Source organism: Oryctolagus cuniculus, chromosome 1 (genome assembly GCF_051225735.1).
Source record: "Oryctolagus cuniculus isolate XC-2025 breed Fujian yellow rabbit chromosome 1, ASM5122573v1, whole genome shotgun sequence".
In the NCBI taxonomy this organism is placed as follows: domain Eukaryota; kingdom Metazoa; phylum Chordata; class Mammalia; order Lagomorpha; family Leporidae; genus Oryctolagus; species Oryctolagus cuniculus.
The window spans coordinates 17,304,083-17,315,477 of record NC_142867.1 but is presented as its reverse complement, the minus strand read 5'-3'; positions in this window follow the sequence as shown (position 1 = coordinate 17,315,477).

Here is an 11,395-nt window from a genome sequence, read left to right as displayed (position 1 = left end):
ATACTTGAGAAGGGTTAAAACTTTGTTAATCTGATTGTGTACCACTCCAAACTTCTCTTCTTCTGCAAGTCGAAATGTCTTGTTGAATGTTTCCAGAGGTCTTCAGCTAACAGACATTTCACTACTAACACAGTTAACCTTATAGTACGTTCACAACTTGGGCTTTTGATGTCCCATGGCCCTGACAGGTCAAACTGTGAAGATTCTAAGATTCAAAAACAGCTGTCTCCACGTTTGCCTCAGTTTGAGTGATGTATCTTTTGAAGAATAGCTTTAAGTGACTTGGAAACTGACAAAACTCAGTTGTTTTGTTGACACTCATATCTCTTATGCTTAGCCGTATTTAAATCTAGAGTTTAATAGAGCTTAGTGAATAAAATGTAGTGGGAGACATTAATAAAAATAATGTTGAGGAAATATGGAAAGTAAATTATAATTAAGTTTTATTATATTCCCAACATTTTAAATTTATTGCTTATAAATTGATATATTTGAATTTATATTCCTAATAATTTAAATGTATTGCTTATAAATTGGTATGCTGTATGGTTTATACATGTTTATGCACAATTATATTAATCAGAAGATCATAGAACATGCCAGCAAGTTGGCTAATATTATTGGACTTTTTACTACAATAGCCATATGGAAGAAATTATTTGTTATGTTAATAAAAATGCTAGTAAAGTATGGCTTTATAACTCAATGTGTAAGGTGTGCAAGGCAAATATGCTTTGGAATATAAATGACATTATTTGGTTATAGCAATAGCATGATTAATGATAACAATTGATCAGCCTTTACAATGATTTAAAATGTCACAGGGGGCCCAGTGATAGCTCTTTGTTACTTTGAATGTTAGTTTGGAACTTTGGTTACCTGGCAAACATTCCGTCATCGTCATCATTTAAAATAACTCAGATTTATAATTAACCCTCAGAATTTTTAAACATGGTTTGATATTCTGAAGCTTTTAATTTATTTACTTATTAAATCGTTTGTTAAAAATAAGTGAGGAATTGTAAAGTTTGGAGATTTACCTCTTTACAATTATGAAAATAAACTTTTATAATGCTGAAAAACAACTTAAGTTTCTTCAACTCCATGAAGACAGTCTGACTTCTGGGGTCATCTCCTTGGACCCAAGAGTCCTTAGAAAATTTGTTTTCTTTCAAAAAACTTATGTTAATTATGCAAATAACTTCATGTTTTATTATGAATAACAACTTGTTCCCTCTCTAGTAAGCTTTTTAATAGTTATGTATACTGTCATATTGTCTCAGCTAGAAAGTCATAATACATCTATATATGATAGTCAATACACAGTGTTTAGTTAACTAGTGGGTACAATTTTCAGTTACATTGATTATTAATAATTTTATTCATTCTTATTGAAAATTTTCTTTCTAAGTATTAGTTTTATCTATAGTTATTTGAGCCTTTATATTGACCTTTTATTAAATAGTTAAGATCTTTTGTGGTGTGAAGATAATTCTCTACAATCAGATTCTGTTGTATACATATGAAATATTTGGCTAGTGATACTTCTGTTTTGTAAAATAAGACAAACTATAGTATAACAAGAACAAGAAAATCCCATTTAATTGTGTAATAAAAGTAAACTTCCATTCATCTTTCACTAATGTCATCCTATTTTACTCCCAGAGTAAACATTTTATGCATAATACTTTTGTCTTACCAATAAGGCTTGTAGCCCCTCAATTTTTTTTAGAAACATGCTTATTTTTGGGAATGCATGTTTTCAAATTCAGTGTAAACTAGTCACAAAACTAAGTTCAGTTATTTTGGATGTGATTTTATTTATGGAACAATATATATCTCTATAGATTTGAGAAGTGCTGTCCATGAAGAGAAGTGTTTTTATCTAGTCAGGTCTCCTTTTATATTCCCCAGCAGTTCTTTACAATTTTGGCTGTGTTACCGATCCCCTATAGATAACTGCTGTGCTTCTTCCATGATCCTTAAAATGCTAACTGACACTTTTCTCTAAGGAAACAACAACAACAAGAAAAATCTCTTCCAGGGAATGCATGATGGGCCGCTTTTCTAGTACCTCTTGGTTCTGCTGAGATCATTCTACTGAGGGATGGTCTGTGACACTATGTGGCCCTCACTGTGCTGCAGGATGACCATGCACTGATACATGTGTGTCCATCTCCAAGAAGAGATAGGAGCTGCAGGCTCAGGCCATGCCCAGTATGAATACTCATCACAATCTGACTGCCTGTGTGACCCAGTGACAAGCTCACCTGTGTGCTATGAGGAACCCTTTGTTGAACCTCATCTATGTCGACAACTCCATTCTCATGGTTGCTGTCAAGAGTGGGCTCATCTTCTCATTTTCTCCTTTTGATGTTCTCCTGTGAGGTCTTCCAATACAGGTTGAAATTTTAAATCATGGAGGAAATGCACAAAGCTCTCTCTATTGTGTCTCCCATGTTACTGTAGTCACTGAATTCTTTGTGTACTGAATATTTGTGTGTCTACAGCACCCTGTGACCACTTCTCAAATAAAAAAAAATGAGCTTTGGGAGTAACTCCTATGTTGAGCTGTTTAAGTTCCCAGAAATGCAGATATATTATGCTATGAAGAAGATGTAGATCTAAATGTAGTGTAATGGAGAAATATTCTAAACATAACATGACTGCATCCTTAGATGGTAAAGTGAAAAGAACATAGCATCTAAGATTCAAGTCCAAGTATAACACTGATGCCTGAATATGTTGGTTCTGAGTTTGATGCCTTTTGATGTAAAAGTGAAGAGGTAAATCATTTTTCATGAAGAATATCCTATTTAGATATTTCTATCACTCATTTTGCAGCTAATCCTCAGTGTATTTTCAAAGGCTTAAAGGACTTTTTAGATGGGCAGATTTCCAGGATACAGCTCCACACATTCTAGTGCAGTAGACAGGTTTTCAAATGGGGATGTGTTTTCAGCGTATGCAGTAGGAGATCTTTGCGTTGGACTTGAGCAATATTCCCAGAGATCATTTGCATATCCTGAGACTGTTAATGGATTCAATTCATTAAGGAAGAACCCTTCACAGCAGAAGTTTTGAGGTCATGATAGTCTCAATATTTATGATTCATAGAATAGTTGTTAATTTGAAACCATGAAAAAATCAAACATTGTAGAAAATTAGAACAGTTTTAGGCATTCATTCTCTTATTTCTCTTTCTGTATTTTCTGATACTGGAACATCTGGTATGGTTCTTTTGCTTTTTCTTCATAAACACTAAAAATTAAATCATTTATTGCTGCTGTATTATTTGGAACAAAACTCAATAATATTGTCATTTTAAGTAGTCATTTATGTAAGATTCTTATTTTTAGTGTTTTGCTTGTTTACAGGGAGATTGTGGATCATTATCATATGCACAAGTTTAGGAATGGCTGATGGGTTTAGTCTATGACCATGGTTGAGAATCTATTGTTTGAGGAAGACAATTTGGAATTGAAATCCTACCTTTCTCATTTAAATGTGAATATTTGGAAAACAATCCCCCTAAAAGTTTCAGTTAAAGGGGAATAATAAAGTTACATCAAATGAAATGATCTATGTAAACTATTAGTGGAACTAAATACTCATAATATTAGTAATGATGACTAACTCTTATCATCCTAAAATTAAAATAGACACATTCAACTTGCCTAAAATTTTTTTAGCTAATTTTTTAAAGGGTTATGTATAACCTCTCTCTCCCTGCTGTGAGGAAGAACACATAAGCACTGACTATACTTAATGGAGTTTTGATGGCAACAAGAACTCCCACCCCTTGGCCATACCTGAATCCATTTCTCCTCTTCTCTGATCCACTGGTCCCAGACTTCTGAGGACTTGTAGTTATTGCAGTTGTTAGTCTTATTTTTCTTGACCATGCTTGCTCGAGAGTAAAAGTAATTTTACTCTGATTTTGATGTCAACATACCATGCAGTCAGAATATGTAAAGACTTAAAATGCAAGAATTTGTTTTCAAGTAGTGTTACCAGTGTGTTTAGCACCTTGAGCAAAGGTTGGCCCCAAATAAATGTTAATAAATATTTGATGAACAAATAACTATCACAACTGCTTAAGCCATTAAAAATAATTGTTTTTGTGAAAAGGATACTTACTAACTAAATGCTTCTGACATTGATGACTTTTCATTTTTGTGATAAATAGAAATGGAGACCTTTTGTTCAGTTTGGTAGACATAAGTATATATTTTCAAAATTTGTATTAACATGGAGACTAGTGCCGTGGTATAATAGGCTAAGCTTCTGCCTGCTGTGCTGGCATCCCATATGGGCACCAGTTTGTGTCCTGGCTGCTCCTCTTCCAATCCAGATCTCTGCTAGTGGCCTGTGAAAGCGATGGAAGTTGGCCCAAGTGCTTGGACACCTGTACTCACATCGGAGACACAGAAGGAGCTCCTGGCTCCTGCCTTTGGATCGGCCCATCTCTGGTGTTTGTAGCCATTTGGGAAGTAAACCAGCAGATGGAAGATCTTTCTCTCTGTTTCTCCCTCTTTCTGTCTATAATTCTGCCTCCAATAAATAAATAAATCTAAAAAATTTGTATTAACAATAATTGTACATATTGGGCCGGCACCGCGGCTCAACAGGCTAATCCTCTGCCTTGGGGCGCCAGCATACCGGGTTCTAGTCCTGGTCGGGGTGCCGGATTCTGTCCCGGTTGCCCCTCTTCCAGGCCAGCTCTCTGCTGTGGCCAGGGAGTGCAGTGGAGGATGGCCCAAGTGCTTGGGCCTTGCACCCCATGGAAGACCAGGATAAGTACCTGGCTCCTGCCATCTTATCAGTGCACTGTGCCGGCAGCAGGGCACTGGCCGCGGCGGCCATTGGAGGGTGAACCAACGGCCAAAGGAAGACCTTTCTCTCTGTCTCTCTCTCTCACTGTCCACTCTGCCTGTCAAAAGAAAAAAAAAAAAGAAAAAAACAATAACTGTACATATTGATGCATTATAGTGTAACATTCAATACATTTATATAATGTTTATTGATCAAATCAGGATATTCAATATTTCCTCTTCTTCAACATTATAACATGATGGGGGTCTTTCATTTCCTTTCTTCTCTTTGCCCATAAAATATATAGAATATTATTATGAATGATAGTCTTTTGATTATGGTGTGAAAAGTGGAAAGTTACTGCTTTTTAAACTATGATTTGATACTCATTATCCAAATTATTCTATCCCTCTTAGCAGTCTCTACCTCTAGTTTCATTATTCTTTTCAGATTGAATATTTTTCAAGCGTCCACATGTGAGGGATAGCATGTAGTATTTGTCTTTTTGTGCCTGAATTCTTTTTTTTTTTTTTTTTAAGATTTACTTATTTCTTTGAAAGTCAGAGTTACACAGAGGTAGGAGAGGCAGAAAGAGAGAGGTCTTCCTTCTGATGGCTCACGCCCCAGATGGTCGCAATAGCCGAATCTGCGCTTATCCGAAGCAAGGAGCTATGAGCCTCTTCTGGGTCTCCCACATGGGTGTAGGGGCCCAAGGACTTGGGCCATCTTCTACTGCTTTCCCAGGCCATAGCAGAGAGCTGGGTTGGAAGAGGAGCAGGCGGGAGTAGAACCAGCACCTATATGGGATGCCAGAACTTCAGGCCAGGGCGTTAAACCCCTATGCCATAGCGCCGGCCCTGTGCCTGAATTATTTTCAAAATGATGTCCTCTAATTCCATCCATTTGCTGCAAGTGATAGGATTTCATTCTTTCATATGTGACTGAATAATATTCCAAAGTATTTATACATGTATCAAATTTTCTTTATTCATATGATAATGGGTACTTTGGTTGATTCTTCATATAATGATTTCATATATTTTGGATGTATACATAATGTTTGTAAGTTCTAGTTCTAGTTGTTTTTTTTTTTTTAAAGAATCTCTATACTGTTTTCCACAGTGGATGTAATAATTTAGTTTCCCACCAGCTATGTATAAGACTTCCCTTTTCTGTTTTCCTCACCAATATTTGTTACTTTCTGTGTTTTTTTGTAGTTATTTTAAATAGGGTGAGGTGATATACCATTGGTGTTTTGATGGCATTTTGCTGATGTTTTGTGATATTGTGCCATTTTGCATATAAAGGGCATTCATATATTTCATAGTTCTTATCTGAAGGTGCAGAATTATATCTAGAATGTTTAAGGAGAATGGACTCATGCAATTAATTGGCTTGCTGAAGCTTTAAAACATCAGTTCAAGTCCTGGCTACCCCATTTTCAATACATCTCACAGCTAATGCACCTGTGATCGCAAGAGAAAATTGCCCAGGTGCTTGGGTGGGTTCACCTATGTGAGGGACCCAGACAGAGTTCCAAGTCCCTGGCTTTGGTCTAGCCCAACCCTGGACATTTGGAGAATGAACCCATGGGTTTAGGATATCTCTCTCTGTGTCTTTCTCTGTCTACACTCATACACACACACACACATTCACACACAGTCTCTGAAACTCTACCTTTCCTTCCTCCCTTCCTCCCTTCCTCCTTCCTCCTTCCTTCCTCTTTCCTTCCTCCTTCCTTCCTCCTTCTTCCTTCCTTCCTTCCTTCCTTCCTTCCTTCCTTCCTTCCTTCCTTCCTTCCTCCTTCCTTCCTCCTTCTTCCTTCCTTCCTTCCTTCCTTCCTTCCTTCCTTCCTTCCTTCCTCCTTCCTTCCTCCTTCCTTCCTTCCTCCCTTCTTCCTTCCTTCCTTATTCCTTCCTCCTTCCTCCCTTCCTCCTTCCTTCCTTCCTCCCTTCCTTCCTCCCTTCCTTCCTTGCACCAGGCACAGTTAGACAGTGAGAGAGAGAGACAGAGAGAAAGGTCTTCCCTCCGTTGTCTCACTCCCCCAATGGCCACCACGGTTGGCGCTGCGCCGATCTGAAACCAGGAGCCGGGTACTTCCTCCCTGTCTCCCATGCGGGTGCACTTGGGCTATCCTCTGCCGCTCTCCTGGGCTACAGTAGAGAGCTGGACTGGAAGAAGAGCAACCGGGACTAGTAGCTGGCGCCCCAACTTGGACTAGAATCCAGGGTGCCTGCGCTACAGGCGGAGGATTAGCCAAGTGAGCCACGGCACTAGCCGACTCTACCTTTCAAATAAATAAGTAAATCAGGTATTTAAAAGCACTTATATAGAGGCTCCTGATAGCCATAAATCAACTCACATGCCTTCATCCAAAGTGCAAGGTGAGAGAGAAATATAATTCTTTGGATTTTTTGTGGCAAATGCACGTTCCTAGGGGACTTTCGGGCAGCTACACAACACTGATGGTTTTTTATGGTTAGAGATTAGCTCTCAGAAATGGGTTTTGTTTTGTCCTGAAGAGAGTTGCTTATTTCTTTAAAATTTATGGGTGTCCCTGTTTCTCACCTACACATAGGTAGAAAACAATTAAAGGAACATGAGGAACTTGAAGTGCAGGTATATTATTGATAAAATACAGAATTCTCCATATACAAATGTTTTGCACACTATTTTCTGTGGAGTAATTGTGAAAATTGAAAGGGAAACAGAATTCTTGTGGGCAACAGGGTCCCTGGCTGGGGTTACTCTAGGCTATTCCCTCTGCATATGAAAAAATTCAAGTTGGTGGCTTAAAGGTGTACAGGAAAACAAGATTTATCAAAGCAAAGAAAAAGGGCACAGTCAAGAACGAAATGTGGGCAAGAGAGAGAGAGCGAGAGCAAGAGCGAGAGTGCGTGCATGCTAGAGAGAGAGAGAAAGAGAGAGAGAGAACATGAGAGAGAAAGAGAGAGAGAACCAAAAACCTTTAGCAGGCCGGCACCATGGCTCACTAGGCTAATCCTCCACCTGTGGCGCCGGCACCCCGGGTTCTAGCCTGGTTCGGTGCACTGGATTCTGTCCCGGTTGCTCTTCTTTCAGTCCAGCTCTCTGCTGTGGCCCGGGAAGGCAGTGGAAGATGGCCCAAGTGCTTGGGCCCTGCACCCATGTGGGAGACCAGGAGGAAACACCTGGCTCCTGGCTCCTGGCTCCTGTCTTCGGATCGGCACAGCAGCCACTTGGGGGGTGAACCAATGGAAAAAGGAAGACCTTTCTCTCTCTTTCTCTCTCACTGTCTAACTCTGCCAGGAAAAAAAAAAAAAAAAAACCTTTAGCAAGACTGGGATGGTCCTTTTACTATCATGGGGCTTGAGGTGGTCTGAGGGTGTCTGTGGTGAGGCTTAATTGACTATTGAAAAGTGTCTGGAATTTACGGCCAAGCTCCAGACCCATCCATTTCTGTGTCCTTTTTGGGAAATGCAGAATATGTTATAGTATTAGATGCATGATTGGAGTGGAGTTGTCAGCCACGTTAATTTTATTATAAAGACATTATAGTGACCTAAACATCTGAATCAGAGCATTCAGCCATCTTGGATATTTCTGGTTGGTGCTGGCTCTACTTTGGCAACACTGTGGAATTTGTTTCCACTACATGAAAGGGGAGCTTGGAGGTGTATGGAAGGAGGGCTGTGTGGTTTGTCGCCCCCCCTCTTTGCGGAGGAACGACACAGGACCCTGCGCTGTTCTTTTGTCTGCTCCGCCCTCCCCGGGTTTGCTGCTGGTTCTTCCCGGGTTGGCTACCGTCCCTTCCACCTCTGTGGAAGGGCAGTTCCCCCTGCCACTTTCCCCACTTCCACGGGGGAGAGGCACACTGCTGGCCGGCTCTCTCGGGGGCTGCACAGGTGTTCCTCTTAGATGTTCCCCTTAGATATTCCTGGTGCATGTTGTCTCTCTCCTCCTTTATAGTCCTCTTCCACCAATCCCAACTCTGCTACCCACACGCCGAGTATGCTGCTCTCCTCCAATCAGGAGCAGGTCCTACAGCTTATTGGTTGAACTGGAGGCAGCTGTGTAGAAGCTGTTTCCTCCTCTCCCAGCGCCATATTGTGGGAGAGCAGATGCATAGAATAAGTCTTAATTCGAGTAACAGTCTAGGTCCGAGTTGCTCCCCACAGTGGTTCAGAATTTAGGCTTCCCCCTGCGATGCTGGCAACCCCCATCCAAGCATCACTTAGAGTTCTGGCTGCTCTGCTCTGCTGGGAAGGCAGCTGGTAATGGTCCATGTGATTGGGCCACTGCCACCTATGTGGACAGCTGGATGGAATTCCTTATTCCTGGTTTATTGTGGCCACTGGGCAATGAATCACTGGATGAGAGATTTCTCTCAATCTCAATCTCTCTCTTTCTCTCTCTCTCCAACTCTGCCTTTGAAATAAGTTTGAAAAAGAAAGGGAAGTTCAGGTGGTGCCCAGATAGAGATTAGATGGTGTACAGAAAGTGTTTGGGTGGTGCAGATCCGGCTGTGACACAGGATGCTTCGGGCTTTGTGCTGGTGAGGAATGTAGCTGCTGCACAGGCTGCCTGAAGCTGCGATGTGGTGGCATGTTCTCAAGTTTTAAATTTGGAAACTTGCCATGTTTTCCTCATTCTCATTTTTTCTTATTTGTTTATTTATCTTTGATTTCTGTGATTTATTTACATTTAAAAAAGCAAAATGTTTTTGAGATTTACAGTTGTATACATTTTGGTGTATTAGATGTTTCATTACATATATTACAATAATGTTAAATGAAATTCAAAATTTTGAAAAGGACTTATGTATTCATTTGATAGGAAGTTACATAGAGAGGAAGGAACAGAGTTGGAGAGGGAGAGAGAGAGAAAGGTCTGCCATCTACAGGTTCACTCTGCAAATGACTGCAATGTGGTCCAGGTCTGGACAGGGCTGAAGGCAGGAGCCTGGACCTCCATCCGTGTCTCTCCCTTGGGTATCAGGGACCCAAATACTTGGGCCATCTTTCACAGCTATCCCAGGTGCATTAGCAGGGACCTGGATCAGACATGAAGCAACTGAGATAAAATCAAACTCACATGAAGGTGGCACTGAAATTCAAATTCTTTAGGAAAGTCTTCCCTGCCTGGCCGGGTTTATTGTTCTGTCTTACCTTTGTAATACCATTCATGTACAATAGCCTCTCTTTGTCTTGAAATTGCCAAACTGTTTTCAGTGTTTGAGTTCTCCAGATGTAAATGTCCTTCAAGTAGTCTCTTCTTATTTTTGTATTTCTATTACCTGTCAGCTTTTGAATAAGGCCATTTCCATTTTATACAGAGTCAATTATTCCCCTTTATTTTCTCTCATTACTTTATTTGTCACCATAATCGAATTGGTCCCTAGTTATAATTGCCTAAATTAAGCTGCTCCCATTATAATGTTTGACTCCCTTACAAGGCATAAGGTCACTGAAGGCAAAATTCCATCCTAATTTTTTCTCTGTTTTGTTAACTGAATATCTCTAGCTTGTGCTTTAGAATCCGGAATCATGTAGGCACTTGGAAAAGTTCTTAAGAATATGAATGAATGAATCGATTTTCAGTTATTACAGCCATATCAGTAATAAGACAAGTAAGGTAGCGCACGTAAGTGATAGATATCCTTGTTGGAACAAAATGACTGATATTTTATTCTCCACCAGAAACAGCTTTAACAATGGTTCTGAAGCACACTTTGCCTCCTTGTTGAACCTCCCTGACCCTGGTCATGTGATTGGTCTAATGACATCTTTACAATTTTTGTGGGAAATCCCAGTGAATTTAATTAAGCATGAATCTTGGACAAGCTCCAGATGCAGGTCACAGGGCTATGTGAGGTTAGGAGATATACGTTGTCCAGTGATTTTGGCCCCTGCTGGGGAGCATGCTGTACTCTTAAGATGCGATACAACTGTCTACAGATGAGCAATTACTTATTGCATGAATGCGTTCTCAAAATACCGCAGAAAAGTTTGGCTATCATAACAGAATTGAAAGAGATTGGAAAAATATCTGAATGATAATTTTTCTTTTTGAATTTAGATGAAAATAGGTCAACAGTAGAGGAAACATCTCCTGGTAACATGACCGGTTGCTATTTTCTTATGCAGACTGTTAACCAAGATCTATGAATAATCGGTTCAATCCACTTTGAATATGTAAATTACCTCCAAAGATTTCTCAATGTTATAATTTAGTTTGCTATTATTTGTTTGTTTACTTTGTTCAGGAATTTACTGAATGTGGAATTTTTAATTTTTTTTTGTGTGTGATCTGATGCCTTTTAGTAATTCTCCAATGGAAATCATAATTTACCCAAATATTTAGAAGACTGTAAAAAATGGGCATAGTCACAAGAAATCAAATATGTTCCAAGGAATAAAGTCTCTCTCCCTCTTTCTCTAGTAAAAAATATGGAAGACACATTTCTTTGTCCTAAGGCGTCAGTTACAAAGCTCTCCATCAGGCTCTGAGGAAGCCTCCAAAAGGTGAGAAAGTGGCAGTTAACAGAAGAATTTAGAGATTTTCATGTGTGTTTTTTCCTGGTATGTAGGAAATTATACTG